This window comes from Coenobita brevimanus, chromosome 94 (genome assembly GCF_032717465.1).
Source record: "Coenobita brevimanus isolate Jiangsu-jjx chromosome 94, ASM3271746v2, whole genome shotgun sequence".
Taxonomy (NCBI): Eukaryota; Metazoa; Arthropoda; class Malacostraca; order Decapoda; family Coenobitidae; genus Coenobita; species Coenobita brevimanus.
This window is the reverse complement of record NC_137047.1, coordinates 34,160,289-34,174,649: the sequence shown is the minus strand read 5'-3', so window position 1 is coordinate 34,174,649 and position 14,361 is coordinate 34,160,289. Positions and strand designations below refer to the sequence as shown.

The window sequence follows — 14,361 nt, the reverse complement described above, 5'->3', positions numbered from 1 at the left end:
ATAGTAGTAGAATGGATGTGAAAGAAGTGCAGATTGGCCTGGGAGGAAGGTAGAATCCCGGAGGATTGGAAGTCAGGCATAATTATTCCCTTGTACAAAAGAAAACGGGAGTGCGTGGTAATCATAGAGGCATTTGTCTTCTTGGTGTAATAGGAAAAGTGTATGGTAGGATACTTATTGACAGAGTTAGGGAAAGAACAGAGGAATTAGTTGGCGAAGAACAGGGAGGCTTTAGGATGGGAAGAGGTGTTGTAGAACAGATATTCTTAGATCTTTAGTGGAAAAGTTTCTAGAGAAGGGAAAGCATTTGTATGCGGCTTTCATGGATTTGGAGAAAGCATATGACAGGGTGGATAGACAAGGATTGTGGAAAGTATTAAGTATATATGGAGTAGATGGGAAGTTGTTGAATGCTGTGAAGAGTATGTATGATGGTGCTAAGGCTGTGCAGTGCGTGTGGATGGTGAACTGAGTAAATTTTTCTCTTTGAAGGTTAGGTTGAAACAGGGATGTGTCATGTCTCCATGGTTGTTCAATCTGTACATGGATGGGGAAATAAAAAAGGTACAAGGTAGGGCAGTGGATGTTGGAGTGGCCCTGGTGAGAGAGGGTAGTGTTTGGAAACTCCCTGTACTGTTGTTTGCAGATGATACGGTGTTGTTGAGTGAAGACGAAGGGGAGCTGCAAGGCTTGGTGGATGAGTTTGGGAGAGTGTGTAAGAAAAGGAATCTAAAGGTGAATGTAGGGAAGAGTAAAGTGATGGTCTTTGAGAGAGGTGGAGTCAGTGAATGTACAGTGAGGTTGGATGGTGAGGAAATGGAAAATGTGAGTACGTTTAAGTACTTGGGTAGTGTGATGAGTAAGGATGGAAGTTTGGAGGGTGATGTGCTTGAAAGGGTACAACAAGGAGGAAAGGTCGCTGGTTCCTTGAAAGCAGTGATAAGAAACAGGGAAGTGAGCATGGAAGTGAAAAAGTTACTACATGACAGTATTGTAATACCAACTCTAACGTATGGAAGTGAAGTTTGGACGTTGCTGGTAGGACACAAGTCAAGAGTGAGAGCAGTGGAAATGCGTTATTTAAGAGGAGCCTGTCGAGTCACATGGAGAGACAGGCTGGCAAATGAGGATATAAAGGAGCGTTGTGGTGTGGATGTGGATGTGATAGGAAGCGTTAGGAGGAACACACTGAGGTGGTTTGGCCATGTGGAGAGGATGGAGGGTGAGAGACTGACGAGGAGAGTGTATGTGAGTGAGGTGGAGGGGGGGAGAGGGAGGGGGAGGCCAAGGATGAGATGGAGGGATGGAGTAGAGAGATATATGAGGGAGGGGGGTGTGAGTTGGGAGCACGGCAATGAAATGACGGGGGACAAGGCGACGTGTAGACGATGTGTTTGTGGCCACTCCGTACGGGATTGAGGCGTCTGGCAATAGACAGATAGATAGATAGAAAACTTATTTTTGGTGAGCATGTGTATAATACTGGTAAACGCTTTAGCATACCTACACACACATTCGAATAACACAGCATACACAAACACTCAAATACAACCCCTAAAAATGTGCACACACACACACACACACACACACACACACACACACACAAAGATTATGGGAAAATGTTTCTACCGAACTGCTGGCAGAATCGAAAGTAATGTTTCAGTGGGGTAGGGAAGAGAGTAGGAGGGATGGCAAGGAGGGGAGGAGGAGAATGTGAATTACTAGACAGCTGCAGGGAATCGAGGGAGAGAAGGATGAAAAATGTGGGCGAAATAGAGTACAAGAAAGGGGAAAGGTAGGGTGGGGAAAAGGAGGCTAATAAGGAGGGAAAAGAGGAAAGGGAAAGAAGACGTGAGAAAAGATAAAATATTCGATAGAACATGAGAAGAAAAGAAAACTGGACTGATATAGAACAAAATTATATCACTACACACATGAAAATCTATACTTACTAACCAACCTTACCCCTTTTGTGTTTCGTGTCCCGTCATCTGTTCAAATGGAAGTATTACATTTATCAACTGGAACATTTTTATTGAAAGAATTCAACATTTTCAATAAATAAAGTACGTGGGTAAAGATTTCCATAATTTCTAATCTAACTTAGCCAAACCCAGCCCAAGGAATCCATACCACACTCGGCCTGTCCTAATCTGACCCAGTATAACCTAGTAACCTATTTAGTGCAAATTTTATCCACCCTAACTTTACCCAACTAAGCCGAACCAAACTTAATCCAATAAACCTAATCTAGTTCAACCTAGTTTATCCACATCCAACTCAACTAAACCTAACCTAACCCATCCTAAAGCAACACCTAACAACATCTAATTTAGCAAAGTCCAATGATTAATATGTCGGTAAAAGCTAGCCCAGAGTAACCAAGCATTCCCATCAAATAACCACTTAATCCACATTTCCAAAAAATCGTGAAAGTCATTTCAAAAAGCCTAATGGCTTGTACATTATTAATGAACTAAGTAGCCTGCCTCCTATGTCACCTATCAACAGGCCACCAAATAGGATTTTAAACATTTATATTTATTTAATTTTCCTCTTAACTTCAGTCCCTTCAACCCAAGTGCGTCTGCATCAGAGGAGGAAGAGAGGTAATGAGAAATCGTGAGTTATATAACTGTCTAAAATAGATTGGCAAATTGATTTATATGAATATCCCTCTTTTTATCTGCTTAGAAAGAGAGAGAGAGAGAGAGAGAGAACGTTTCCTAACCTTTCACTTCCTGTGGGCCCTGGAAATATACTTTAACATCCGTGGCCCCAATCTTCATAAGAAAGGAAGAACACATTATAGCTCGTATGAGCATGTTGAAAATGGGATTTTCATCGACTGTGTAGTTAAAACTAAGGATGCTTTGCATGTATGTAAACAAACACGTAATATTAAAATTGAGAAACAGAATGTTTAAGTTCAAAAAGCATCTTTGCTTCCGGCTCTGGTTGGTATGTATAGCTGGGCCACGGCAAGGGCACAACAGAGGACAGTTATTAAACGGATCTAATTACTTTGTTACCAGCCGCGATAGCGAAACTGGAACTGTTTTTAATTTGTATGTGTGTGTGTGTGTGTGTGTGTGTGTGTGTGTTAGCTCGATAACTTCGCAACCGCTCAAGATATCATCACAAAATTTTACAGATGTGTAGTAAGGAAAAAAAAAAAAAAAGTACGAAATTGGTGAAAGTGGGTCAAGGTCTGCGTGTTTGTCACCATGATAACTTCGCAACTGCTCAAGATATCACTACAAAACTTTAAAGATGTGTAGTAGAGAAGAAAATCTCCTACGAGTTCGAAAATGGTGTAAGTAGGTCATGGTATGTGTGTTTGTTACCACGACAACTTCGCAACCGCTCAAGGTATCATCACAAAATATTAAAAAAGGTGTGTAGTAAGGATTACAAGCTCATTCATTCATTCATTGCCAGACGCCATGTATCCCAGACGGGGTGGTCAAGGGCTTAGAGTTAATTGTTTACAGGGAGGGGCACTAATCCTCCACCAACCCCACTTGACGTAGGGATGCCAACAGCATCTGGTGTTCCCAGGCGGTCACCCATCCAAGTACTAACCAGACCCAACGTTGCTTAACTTCGCTGATCGAACGGGAAGCGGTGTACTCAACGTGGTATACAAGCTACGAGCTCAAAATTGGTCTGAGTGGGTCAAGGTCAAGGTCATAACTCCGAGCCGCGCTAGAAATATATCGCTTAGCGGCTGGTGTGATTTCCCCCTTCGGGAAGGCCTCTAGTTTTGATATCGTGTTCGACGCGTGTGAAAACTCCTTTTCACTGCGATAGGTCAATGAGCATACCACCAGCATCCAGATAACTAATTTGCTAAAAACAGCAAACTAACCTGTTAACGTTCAAACACCATTACAGTTCCTCTCTGCTATTTATACAGTGCCAAATGAACTACTTCAAAATTTCAGAAATCATCCAGCTTTGTAAGAGAATAGTCTTCACCAGAGCTTTACATAAGAGGGATTCATCACAAATTTATGTCTGTGAAATGATACTAAAATTTTTATTCCAGTGCCTTAACAAGTAAACTATACCCCTCAAGGAGGACAAGACCCTCAGTTTAGGAACTCTCCCAGCACACACACACACACACACACACACACACACACACACACACACACACACACACACACACACACACACACACACAGACTAGAAAAATAGTGTTTCTCAGGTCATGTCAGTCACTGCACCACCACTCACAGAGGAAAGACAGTGAAAGACAGAGGGACGGATAGATAAAATGGTGGAAAAGATGGACAAATGTAGGAAATGACTAGTGAACTAACAGCTTATGTACACTGGCTCCAAACAGTATCGGTGTACACTTTGTCAAAAAAATCTGAACAAATTGGTGATGGGTTCTGCAAAATGCCAGATGATTCGCACCTCTCTGATTAACCTGTTTTCATAGGGATGCATTTTTGTCTTTATTTTGCTTGTGACATTTTCGAGCAAGTACTGTCATCATATAAATATTCATGTGAGAAGAGAAGAGATTATTTGCCGATGGGCATCACGAACTGTGCTGATCATTTAGAAATCATCGTCTCACTCCAGTGTGGTGAATTTTGAAGTTTGTGTGCGTGAAGAGAAAAAGAGATTCGAGTATTTATTTGTGGGTATATGTGGATAAGCCTGTAGCATTAGTCAAACAGGGCGGTACTCGCAAGGAGAGTGGCAAGCTGATGACAGGGAGAGCTGGAGCTCCCGTTTCACCGGCCCTCAGGTCCTGTCCCTGACCATCTCCCTCTGCTGAACATTTTCAGTGTTTTCATTAACACACAGAGTAAGCCAGCATACTTTCCAAATACTTCTAACTCCAACTGTCTACACCACACTACATGCATGTATATATATATATATATATATATATATATATATATATATATATATATATATATATATATATATATATATATATATATATACTGTATATACAGAGAGAGAGAGAGAGTGCATGGGTAAAGACAGACAGACACATACAGACAAATAAACAGAAATACCGACAAACAAACAGGCACACAGAGAAAAGAAAAATAGATTAGGGCAGAGAAAGAAGAGGGGAGAGGGGAGTGAGAATTCTTACATAACCTACACGAAGAAAAGGTGTGCCAATCAGGGGTTATTAGGTTGGTGTGTGTGTGTGTGTGTGTGTGTGTGTGTGTGTGAGAGAGAGAGAGAGAGAGAGAGAGAGGGAGAGAGATATTCATAGCTCTGCATTTATAAACACACTTTAACCTCCAAATATAAGAAAGCATTTCTCTAACTGCAATACATTTTAATGATAGGTTCCTTATGATCAGTTTATTGTTTAAGCTGTGTACTCTTCCCTTTCTCTCTCTCTCTCTCTCTCTCTCTCTCTTTATATATATATATATATATATATATATATATATATATATATATATATATATATATATATATATATATATATATATATATATATATATATATATATATATATATATATCGCTCAATGCAATGAGCTTGAGGTGTGAAGCGTAAAATAGAAAGAAGACGTTAATTTACTGAAAGGTTTAATAGACAATGATTTTTTAACATCATTAAGATTCGTCTCTCGTAAGCAGAAGAAAATCGCTTGCCGTCAGGAAAAAATCAAATCCAAGGAAAGATTTATGCCATTGGAAAATTATCCAAGTAAATCCAAGGAAACGTTTATGCCATCCAAAAGGTATCTAAGTAAATCCATGGAAACTTTTATGCCATGAGAAGTATCCAAGTAAATTCAAAGAAACGTTTATGCCATGGGAAGTGTTCAAGTTAATCCAAGGAAACGTTTATGCATGGGAAGTATCTAAGTAAATCCAAGGAAACGTTTATATCATGTGAAAAGTATCCAAGTAAATCCAAGGAAACGTTTATATCATGTGAAAAGTATCCAAGTAAATCCAAGGACACGTTTATGCCATGGTAAATCTAGCTATGTAAATTCAAGGAAACGTTTATGCCATGGGAAAAGTATCCAAGTATGACTAAAATGAGTTCTATCCAGCCTTACTTCCTGGTTTCCTCTTTTCCGGGAAGGTGGCACATTTTTCTCTGCATCTTCCCTATGACCAGACGATAACACTGAAGCCTGGATTGTCGTCAGTTATGGAAGCTTCCTAGCACCACTTCATTTGTGATTTATTTTCGATATAGCTGGTTAATATCCCTATGTATGTTGTTTACGCAGAGTATGGCGGTGCTTGAAACATTTATGTAACACAGAATAAAACAGTAAAATGTATAAGCAAAATAAATCGCTTGGGATATCACGTCAGGGACCTTCCTTAAAAGGCGAAAATACGGACCTTATTTACGTGGAGACGGTTTGCAGTGAAGGGCATAAAGATGCACTAGACATATTCACGTCGGGTAATGAGGCTCCCTAACACTCCTTCCGAACAGATTTATTTTACTTATTACCTCTAACTACCCTTTTCCATGTTATTATTTTTCCCAGCCATAGGCAAAAATAAATCGCTAAGGAAGAGGTGGTTGGGAACTTCCTTAACCAACAACATTATAGGCCTGTATCTAACCCCTTTAGTCAGAAATGTGAGAACTAAGACGAAGAAGGTCGTCTGGAGATAGCAATAATTAAATAAATATGTAAATAAATAAAATCCTTCAGATGGACAGGGCTTACGCTATATTGTTCCGTGTTTCCAAAAGCCTCACAATATTCCAAAACCTTTTCAGCTCGGTTGATGGCTAAGTATAGTCAGACTGGAGACGCCTTTTAACTGCTGACTAAGGCCACACACTGCTGGCTCGTAAGTACTGCTCCTTGAAATTCATATAACCACGACACAGTATTTTAGTTGTTTTGGTGTGTAGTTCCGTCAGATTAAAACAAACCTACTGCACCTACTAAAGATCGCAATGTGCGTGTGTTCCATGTAAAGTTATTTGAGTCAGAAAAAACATAATAGTTTATGCTGGGTCCGGAAATTTTTAAAGAAGATTCTATAGATTATTTTGGAGCTAATTTCGAGTCAAGCATCAGTACCAACAATGCTCCAGTTCTCAACTTGTACTGAGAAACAATTAGTGATGACCGAATGGGCGAGAATGGTTTACCTAATTAACCCATAAGATCATGGCAGCTGCAGTTGCGTAATGGTTGAGAATTAGACTCGCGTTAATCCAATAGTCCATGACTAGCCTGAATTCCCCTGAACACTACTTATAGAGTTACAACCGTTAACGCTGTGTGATCTGACGTAGCCTGATCTGACCCCATCCCAATCAATCGCCTAAGTACCTCGTCTCACTGCACGCACATCACTGCATGGGAGATACGGATCAAAGGAATAACCGCGCGCGCTCACGCACGCGCACACACACACACACACACACACACACACACACACACACACACACACACACACACACACACACACACACACACACATCGTTCCAACCATTTCCATTTTTCCTTCCCCTTCCCCATCTAAGTATCAGGTTCTTTCTACCTTTTCTTTACCACTTCCCCTCCTCCCCCACCCTCTCTCTGCGTTAACAGTTTCCTTTGCCTTTCTGTATTTATCTTTCTATCTGTACATCCTCCTTTGCACTACCATGGTTCAATTGTGTGATGCAGAAGAAACATAAGTGGTCTGGTTACTAAGATTTGATGTCCACCTGTTGTAAGGAATTTTAGTCATGCTTAGAGATCGACAGAGATATAGATTAATGAATATTATTATGTCTGGCCTTTACAGTAGTCCCATTACGTTAGCATGGTACTAGAACCCAAAGTGGCCAGCTTAACAATGTGTCGTGCCCATAAGCTGTGAAGCGTGGAGAAGTTGAAGGGAATGAGACAGAATCTTGATAATCATTAGGGCTAATTTTTGTACAGCACTAATGTAAGTGTACATTTGTTTGCCCAGATGTGGTACCGTTACACAGGTGCAGCGTTTCTAAGCTGTGATGTGAAGATGTGTGTGAGGGAGACCAGAGGGATCTAGGGTACTGCCGCACCAAACTTGAAGGGCGGGAGACTTGAGCAGGGAGAGATAAGGCGACACGATAAAACCCACTAAATCCTCTGTGGGTGGCCACGCGGAATGAGCGGGGTGGTTTGTCGCTCCGTGCACCCTCCACTCTCAAAGCTACGCGATGCAGCATGTTCCAAAATGTCGCGCACTGCCTGGCGAAATCCCCAGGCATCTCTGCACCAGCGAACAACTTCTGACTATATGTCGTTCGCGAGGTTGCCGATTCTCATTTCGAGAGGCATCGCGCTGACGCTCACCTCGCCGCATATCGCTCGACAATACCTCCCCATTTGTGTTCCGTGTGGCAGTACTGTAAGTAAAATATTAAAAGTGAGTTTTCTTTTATCAAAATCCTCCAGCATGTGAAAGAGATACACGGACATAGACAGCCCAGTCACAGGGCTATGAACCTGGAATGTGCAGAGAACCTGATGCAATGCACAAAAAATTAGAAAATCCCTAAATTAACTGCGGGATAAAATATGAACAAAATTCAATCAGAGAGTTACACTGATAGTTACAAGAGAGGACAGAAGACAGCTGTGTGTGTGTGTGTGTGTGTGTGTGTGTGTGTGTGTGTGTGTGTGTGTGTGTGTGTGTGTGTGTGTGTGTGTGTGTTTGTGTGTGTGTGTGTGTGTTAACATAAACAAAAATATCCAGCTTTCATCTAACATGGCGGAAATAACAAGGACCACCAAAGGGGATATATTTTAAACAGTTTTTGTAAGAAATATTTTTTGAAGAACACTAGTTTTAAGGGCAAGGTTACATGTCAATGTCAAATTAAAGCGTTTTAATCCGACTGAGACGAAAATTGGTGCATGAGTTGAAGGTAGTGCAGGTCCATGAGCATAACTATCAATAGTCTACATCACAGGGCAAGGTCAACTTTATATTCATCATTGTGTGTGTGTGTGTGTGTGTGTGTGTGTGTGTGTGTGTGTGTGTGTGTGTGTGTGTGTGTGTGGTCTTACCTAATTGTTCTTACCTAATTGTATCTTTACAGGAATGAGTCAAGCTCGTACTGTCCCGTGTCTTAAACCATTTTTGTCGTACATATTCTTAAATTTATGAATTGTTTTGGCACACACTATTTCATTCGGTAGTGCATTCCATTGATCAATTGCCCTATTTGAGAAACTAAATTTCCTTACATCTTTATCGCCTCTCCTTTTATGCAGCTTTTTGCAGTGTCGTCTTGCTGATGCATCTCTGTAGGTTATGTAATCATTTATGTCTATTTTCTCCTTCCCTGATATGTATTTATGTAGCATAATCATGTCTCCTCTTTTCCTTCTCTCCTGTAGTGTAGGTAGATTCAGTTTTTCTAGTCTTTCTTTGTAGCTTAGATTCCTAAAGCTTGGTACCCATCTTGTAGCGGCCCTCTGAACTTTTTCTATCTTGTCTATGTGTTTTTTGAGATGAGGACTCCAGACTACTGACGCATACTTCAGGGTTGGTCTGATGAATGATGTTATTATCTTCCTTAGCATGTCTTCATTCATGAATGTGAATGTTACTTTCATATTTGCAAGCAGTGTATACGTGTTCCGTACCACCTCACTGATGTGGTCAGCAGGAGATAGTCTGTTATTGATAATCACACCTAGGTCCTTCTCTTTTTCTGACGTGTGTAGGGTTTTACTTCCTAACATATAATCCCAATCAGGTCTTTTTGCACTTTTACCAAACTTGATTACATGACACTTGTCCACATTGAATTCCGTTGGCCATATATTGCTCCATTCGTGAAGTTTATTTAATTCTTCTTGTAGCTCTTTACTAGAGTCTTCGTTAGTAATTCTCCTTTGTATTTTTGCAGCATGCTCTCCAGTACAAGTTTCTCTAACTATCAACACCAAACTACATGCACAGTACACACCACACTTCCTTTTCAAAATTTAAAAAGAAAAAATGGCATCGAATAACATAGCCTCGGAGTCCCCGGGGGGGGGGGGACCATAAATGCCCCCACCTTCTGCCCCTTTCCCGGTGACGACTCAAGATGTCTGGAACCACTGTCTGACTCTCTTCTTCTTCATTTCTGCAACATTCGTGGCCTTTCCTCTAACTTTCGCTCTGTTGAGCACCAACTCTTCTTCTCTAAACCTCACCTTCTTTTTCTAACCGAGACTCAGATGTCTGAGGCAACTGACAGCAGACCCTTTTCTGTATCCTCCTACTTTCTCTATACTCATTTCAAAGATAAAGGTGGCTATTGTGTATATATACGCAACAACTTATCTTGCTCTCGTGTTCCTGAACTTGATTCTTCCGAATTCTCTACACTCTGGCTTCGGCTTTCCTGTCATTCTCTGACTAAATATATCTGTGCTGTTTACTTATCTCCTAATTCTACTGACTATCAAAAATTCTTTGACTATCTTACTTCTACGATGGAACACATTCTATCCATTTCTCCTGTCTCTGAAACCTCCATTCTAGGAGATTTCTATGTTCACCACCACCTTTGGCTCTCCTCTCCTTTCACTGATCCACCTGGTGAACAAGCCTACACCTTTTCTATCCTTAATGACCTAGAGCAGCTTGTACAGCACCCTACCCGTATCCCTGACCGCCTTGGAGAGAGCTCCAACATACTTGACCTCCTCCTTACAACTAATCCTTCAGCTTACACTGTTAATCTTTTCTCTCTGTTGGGCTCCTCCAATCACAACCTTATCACCTTAACCTGTCCTATTGCTCCGGTACCTCCAAAGAAACGATGTCTGTGGAACTTTGGAGCTGCGGATTGGGAGGCCCTCAGGCAGTACTTCTTTGATTTTCCCTGGAATGATTATTTCTTCCATGGCCAGGAGCCATCTGGGTGTGCCTTGCACATTACAGAGGTTATTCTCTCGGGCATGGAAGCATACATTCCTTTCTCATATCCTTTGACTAATGCATGAAAGCCTTGGTTTAATCATGTTTGTTCCAATGCTGTCCGCAACAAGGAAAGGGCCTATAAACGGTACCGGAGCCAACCCACCCCTGAATCACATCTTTTATACGTTTCTGCTCGGAATCGTGCTAAGTCTGTTCTTCGCTCTGCTAAAAATAATTTCATCCGGACTAAGCGCTCTCAACTCTGTAACTCGAATTCTTCCCGCTCCTTCTGGCACCTTGCCAAAAACCTTTCTAACAACTCTTTGTCATCATCCTTCCTTCCTCTTTTCTACTCTGATGGCTCTGTAGCTATTTCTTCTACTGATAAAGCAGATTTCTTCTCTCAGACTTTCTCCTCCAATTCTACCTTAGACGATTCCGGTGCTGTTCCTCCATCACTTCCCTCCTCTGACTTCCTCTTGGCTGACATTAAAATTTCTTCAGCTGATGTATTTTCTGCTGTCACAGGCCTCAATACTAACAAGGCATATGGGGCTGATAGAGTCCCTCCTGTTGTTCTCAAGAACTGTGCTTCTGTGATTACACCCTGCCTAAGCAAACTCTTTCGCCTTTGTCTGTCAGCTTGTACCTTTCCTTCTTGCTGGAAGTTTGCTCTCATTCGGCCAGTCCCAAAGAAGGTTGACCATTCCCAACCCTCTAACTATCGTCCAATTGCTTTAACATCCTGTATCTCAAAAGTTTTTGAGCCTGTTCTTAATAGAAAAATTTTAAAGCATCTTTTCTACCATAACCTTTCTGATCGTCAGTATGGGTTCCGTCAGGGACGCTCCACTGGCGATCTTCTCACCTACCTTTCAGACTCCTGGTCATCCAATTTCGGGACCTTGGCGAAAGCTTTGCCATTGCACTTGACATCTCTAAGTCCTTCGATCGAGTCTGGCATAAATCTTTAATTTCCAAACTGCCCTCTTACGGTTTCTATCCTTCTATCTGTGCCTTCATCTCTAGCTTCCTTTCTGGTCGTTCTATAGCCGCTGTTGTAGACAGCCATCGTTCTTCTCCTAGATCTATTAATAGTGGTGTTCCTCAGGGCTCTGCCCTATCACCAACTCTCTTCCTTTTATTCATCAATGATCTTCTAAGCTGTACATCTAACCCTATCCACTCATACGCTGATGACTCCACCCTTCATCTTTCCATTCGATTCCCGCAACGTCCATCTCAGCAGGTACTTCAACAAACAAGGGATGAGGCTATTGCACACCTAATGTCTGACTTGGCTCGTATCTCTAACTGGGGTAAAAATAATCTTGTTGTTTTTAATGCATCAAAGACACAGTTTTTGCACCTATCAACCCAACAAAATCTTCCATAGGTATAACCACTAATGTTTAATTATATTCAGCTTAATCCTGCATCATCCTTGAACATGCTTGGGGTTTCATTTACTTGGGACTTATCTTGGAAAGATCATATTACATCTCTTGTAAAATCTGCTTCCAAGAGATTAGGTGTGCTAAGCCGACTCCATTCCTTCTTTACCCCTGCACAATTGTTGACTCTATACAGGAGTTTTATCCATCCCTGTGTAGAGTACAACTCTCATGTGTGGGAAGGCTCCCCACATACAGCTCTTCTCAATAGGGTGGAGTCAAAGGCTTTTCGCCTCATTAACTCTCCTCCTCTTACTGACTCCCTTCAACCTCTGCCTCTTCGTCGCACTGTTGCATCTTTATCTCTTTTCTATCGCCACTTCAATGGTCACTGCTCCTCTGAACTGTCTGCATGCATTCCTCCACCCCTACGACGGGCACGTAGCACCAGTCTAGTAGCAAACTCTCATCCCTTTTCTGTCCAACTCTCTAATGCAAGAGTTAACCGTTACTCCCAGTCCTTCATTTATGCAACAGGTTAACTCTGGAACTGTCTCCCTCTGTCTGTATTTCCTGCTTCCTATGATCTCCAGTCTTTCAAACGCAGTGTGTCCAGGCATCTGGAAATGATCGGATCTTGAATTTGGCTCTCTCTTGTATTTTGTTTTTCTCTTGGAAGGAACAGTTTTGTGGGCTTGTTGCCTTTGGTTCCTTCTTCCTCACATAAAAAAAAAAAAAAAAACATATTTAGATAGCTTTCATTTCCAGTGTTGCTATATATGTCATTTATATACACTAAAAACATAACTGGTGTCAGCACTTGGCCCTGTGGAACTCCGCTAGTCACTGCCCTCCTTGATGAGTAATTTCCCCTTAGAGCTCTTCTCATATCCCTTTTTCTGACAAAATCTTGCATCCAACAATACAGTGTGCCTCGGATTCTTCCTGATGGTACAGTTTCCATAAAAGTCTTTGGTGTGGTACTGTTTCAAATGCTTTCTTGAAATCTACCCTTCCTTCTCTTTCCTGTAATGTTTCTGTTACTCTGTTATAGTAACTCAACAGATTAGTAACACGATTTTTCCTTTCTGAAACCGAACTGTCTTTCTGTTATCATATTGTGTTCTTCTAGATGATTTACCCAAACTTTTCTTATCAGCTTTTCTAATATCTTACTTACAACGCTGGTTAGTGATACTGGTCGGTAGTTGAGTGGATTTTGTCTATTCCGTTACTTAAATAAGGGGAACAATGTTTGCATTCTTCCAAATATCAGGCAGTTTACCTTGTTTCAAGGATTCCTTGAATATTAAAGATAATGGTTAACTTAACTTCTTTGTACATTCATGTAGCACCAAGCATGAAATTTCATCAGGACCATTTGTTTTTCCTTTGTCTAATTTGATTAACTCCTCCTGTATTACTTTTTCTGATATCTGTATATCTGGTAATATGTGTGGGCATTCATGTTCCATATCATCCCTCTGAAAATTATTTTCTTCTGTAAAAACCGATTGGAAATTTTCATTTAATGCATCACAAATATCCTTCTCTTGTGGATATGTTATCCCCTCGTCCGTAATGGATTGTATTTTATCTTTTACTTTGGTTTTGCTTCGGATGTAGCTGTAAAATAGCTTCGGTTGATCACAACATTTATTTATGATATCTTCCTCAAACTGTCTTTAGGCTTCCCTGCTTATTCTTGTATAATCGTTTCCTGCCTGTGTATAGTTGTTATATGCCCTCTCACTATTATGTCTTCTATATCTGTTCCACAACAAATCTCTCTTCTCTTTTGAATTTTTACATTCTGTATTAGACCATTTCTGTATTTTCTTTTCTGCTTCTTTGTGCTGTGGGATGTACTTCTGGACTCCTATTTCACAAAGTTCACACAATTTTTTATATATAACATTTAAATCTTGTCCTCTAAGCTCCTTTACCCAATCTATTTCTAAGAAGTACTTCTTTAGGTCATGGTAGTTTCCTTTTTTATAATTCAGGCTCTTTTTATAACTTTCATTGCTGTTAACTATGTCATATGCAATCCTGAAGTTGCAATTTACTACTGCATGATTGCTTTTGCC

General features: G+C 40.8%; 1 pseudogene; it reads right to left on the bottom strand.

The window, feature by feature from the left end:
- Positions 1-3,536: 3,536 nt before the first annotated feature.
- LOC145413016 (5S ribosomal RNA) lies at positions 3,537-3,658 on the bottom strand (annotated as a pseudogene).
- Between the last annotated feature and the right edge of the window lie 10,703 nt (positions 3,659-14,361).